Source organism: Carex rostrata, chromosome 23, assembly GCF_964058835.1.
Source record: "Carex rostrata chromosome 23, lpCarRost1.2, whole genome shotgun sequence".
NCBI lineage: Eukaryota > Viridiplantae > Streptophyta > Magnoliopsida > Poales > Cyperaceae > Carex > Carex rostrata.
In genome coordinates this window covers 1103798-1107774 of record NC_135940.1, presented here as the reverse complement: position 1 = coordinate 1107774, position 3977 = coordinate 1103798, and the positions used below count along the sequence as shown (strand labels likewise).

At 35.9% G+C, this 3977-nt stretch overlaps 1 long non-coding RNA gene across 2 annotated transcripts; it reads left to right on the top strand.

Moving 5' to 3' along the window:
- Positions 1–352: 352 nt before the first annotated feature.
- On the top strand, positions 353–3611 carry LOC144575116 (uncharacterized). Of its 2 annotated transcripts, XR_013518360.1 has the most exons (3): positions 353–479; positions 864–2953; positions 3059–3611. It is a non-coding gene; the product is annotated as an uncharacterized LOC144575116 (long non-coding RNA). The 2 variants fall into 2 exon arrangements; XR_013518359.1 differs by lacking the exon at positions 353–479 and having other exon boundaries at positions 484–2953.
- Positions 3612–3977: the final 366 nt, after the last annotated feature.

Below are 3977 nucleotides of genomic sequence, written 5' to 3'. Positions count from 1 at the left end.
TATGATGGGCATATCTCTAAATTTCTCAATTAACTAATATGCTCTCTCTGCAACAGGACATCTCAGGCCTGACTTGATTTGTAAATTTCCTACATGACTAACGAAAAATCGCTGGGCTTCAGAACTGATTTGTAAAACTTCAATAAATATTTTTTGGTTCAAACTTTGAAGGAAAATGTACAAGCAGATTTGGTTCGCACAATAATTAAAAAAAAAATGCACGCAACAATAACACTATAAATTAGTGTCTCATGGATTCTGAACCAAATATATGGCCCAAGCCCACTTAGAAAAAGAAATAAACCTGAAAGAATAAAAAGAGGCAGCAACGCAAAGGCCCCAACAAAGTTCACCTCTCCTAATCCTCCTCTCTCACCTCTGACTCTTGAGTCTTGACACTTAATTTCTCTCCTTTTCGTCTCCTGCAAATCTCGCTTTCGGCTTCTCTTTTCTCTGATGCTGTTGCTGGGCTTCAAGAGGTTTGTTTTCTCTGATGATTTGTTAGTTTCGTTTTTTCCAATAGTTTGTTCTTCCCAGTTATGTTTAATCGTTCAATTTTAAGTATATTTGTGTGCTCTAAATTTAAAATATACCACAAGGTAGGCCTCTGTCTGAACAGCTCTCGAATTACCCTCCACACTCTGTGTTGCCAAAAAGATGGATATAATTTACTTGACAGATATATCAAATCTTTTGATGGATTTAATTTGGGGCTGTATAGAGCTACTAGTTTAAACTTTAAACTGTTGTTACTTGTTAAGGTTCATTTTCCTTTGGAAAATGACAAGGCTGGACAATTTTAACATCCAAGTTGCATTATTGTTTGCAATCTTGTGTTGATTATTTGTTATTTCTGAATGCAGCAGTACAAAACATAATCGATAAGAATACAATGGTGTGTGTGTGTTGTCTCCCCATCCCCCACCTCTTCACCTTCAAATTCTCAATTCCAATCCCAATCCCAATCCCCATTGGCTTCTTGCAAGGCCTTCGTCTTGTCTGCCGCACCCTCCCCCCATTAAATTTTAACCATACAGCATCACCAACAAACCAAATACCACTGAGGTGCTTCACCTGTTAGACCAGCTGTTGGCTGCCCAGAACCTTCCATCCTTGATGCGTCGATTTAATCATATCTTTGCCGCCTTGGTTCATACCAAAACCTCAAACAACCCTGTCATCTCTTCAACCGCTTGACTCGAGCTGAAGGAATCAGTCATGATGAATATACATACGCGATCTTGATGGACTACTGTGCCAGAACGAATCAGGTCGGAGTATTGTTTGGTTTTCTGGTACGGTTTCTCAAAGAGGCCCACAAAACTAATATTGTGATCTTCAGTTCACTACTCAGCAGCCTATGTTGGGAGTATAGAATTGATGAGGCCACAGTTATGGTGCTTGATAAAATGCCTGAGCTGGCACATGTACCCAATGTGGTCTTGTATAACAGTCTTATATATGGGCTGTGCAAGAAAGATGAAATTGATGAGGCAATGGATTTTCTAGATGACATGATTTGTAAAAGTTAAGAGCCTAATTTGTAACATATACTAATCTTATATATAGGTTGTGCAAGAAAGGTGAAATTGAGAAGGCACCGGATATTCTATGTGAAATGATGTCTAAAGGGCACAAGCCTCATGTCGTGACTTATAAAACTCTTTTAGATGGGCTGTGCAAGAAAGGTGAAATTTTGAGGGCAATGAATTTTCTACACGACATGAAATTTAAAGGGCTTGAGCCTAATGTCGTGACAATAGCACTCTTATAGATGGAATATGCAAGTAAATTCAAATTGATAAGCCTTGAGTTTTCTGCTTGACATGATTTGTAAAGGGTTTGAGCCTAATGTCATAAACCTATAACACTCTTATAAATGGGCTGTGCAAGAAAATTGAAATTGAGAAGGCAATGGATTATCTACATGACATGATTTCTGAAGAGCATCAGCCTGATGTCGTGACCTATAACACTCTTATTGATGGATTTTATAAGAATGGTGAAATTGAGAAAGTGGTGGATTTTCCACATGACATGTTGTGTTAAGGGTGTGAGCCTAATGTTGTAACCTATAACATTCTTATAGATGGATTATACAAGAATGGTGAAATTGAGACAACAGTGGATTTTTTACATGACATGATGTGTAAAGGGTATGAACCTGATGTCGTGACCTTTAACACTCTTATAGATGGATTATGCAAAAAAAGGCATTGTTGCTGATGTGAGAACTGGTACGGCTCAATGATGAAATTCTGTAACCAGATATTGCTCAGCTACCTTGAGGTATTGCTCTATGTGAGAGGGAATTAGGGCTCAAGGATAATTGAGGAACCAATTCTTTGTCAGATATTGTCAAATGCTCAAGGAAGTAAGAGGTAGTCTGGTCAGAAGAAACTGAGAGCAAGTGAGAAGTTTCTATTAATTTTTTTTTTATTTGTTTGTTTGTTTATTTATTTATTTTTTTTGTATTTTTTGATTGCGTATGATTCTTGTAGGATATCTTGTTTCTGGTAGACTGGTGCATTGATTCTGGTGCTTTTGGCATCTGATTGCTGAGTGTCTTGTTGAGTTTATTGGTTGTTGACACTGGTAACAGTTTGCTGATTCTGGTAGAAAATGTGAAGTTCTTGCTAATTCTGATTTCAGATCAGGGTTTTGGACAAATTTGTTTTTCTGGTAGAAGGTTTCTGGTTTGATTTCTGATACTGATTTTCTGGTTTAAAAAAAATGATTCTTGTGTGTGCCAGTATTATGACTCTGATACCATATGAAGTTAGAAAGAGAATTTTCAGAAAGAATGATTTTGTTATTTCTTGAATATTTGTACATCTTACAATGATGGGAATTTGTAGGTAGAAATAACATCTTGACAATCTCTCTAACTGACTGACAACCTATCTAACTGTCGTTGAGGTGCCTACAATCCGGTGTTCTGGTGCCATCCCAAGTAAGTGGCCAAACATGCACATAGTAACAATCAAGCTAATAAATTTGTATTGTCATTACTTGCTCATTAATTTGTGCCTCTTCCACTTCCTTTTTCCTTGATCAGAACACAATATTACACGAGGATGATCAGAGTTTGAGCGGGTGGGGAGGGATAGCTTTCAAATTAGTAATTCATCAAGAAAAATAAAAGGAGAATTCTGAGCTGGGACCTTGCATTGACACACACACAGCAGGTTTGTTAAGTGGGACTGTAAAGAGGCCTGATCCTGTGAATTATGATCAACAGACCATAAGCAACTGCAGAACATGACTCCGGGGAGTATATAAGAATTGTCATGTAAAAAATGCTAATAGCAGCGCAACATTAGCAATTCCGAGGAATTACTTTCATTTATGATAGATGCTGGTTCAGGGACAGACCTAGTTGCATATCACTTAGCCTAATCCATAGTATGGAGTGAGACATACTTTACTGGTCTGCAACAACTTGCACGTCCATTCCAGTATAGGTACAAAATATCAACAGAAGATTACAATCTTTCAATATTTCACGAGTTCAATGGTTTAATCTTTTTTCTTAGTTATTGTATTTAATTATAGGATGATTAAAACTTCTTATTTAACTAATTGATGAACCTTTCTATCAGTTTAATCAACTAGTTGTCTCCTTTTGCTGATCAAATCTTTATTTTAATTCCAACTCTAAATTTTGAATATTAAACATATATTGTATTGTACGTATAAGCTTTGTATTATAATTATTACAGGTTATCCTAATTATAATTGTAGATTGTTATCCTTGTTATAAATTATACTTATTAGAGATATTTGTCATATGCTTATTATTTATTTCCAAAAATTGATATTATGATTATTTCTTATTTTACTAAGACAAACTTTGCAATTCCATCACTTATTAAAGCATGAAACTTTAATCTTGACTGAAAAAAGTAAAACAAGTCAAACATGGTGAGGATTACAGTGTTTGGATGAGAATAGAGGAGAACAAATTCGTCAAAAAT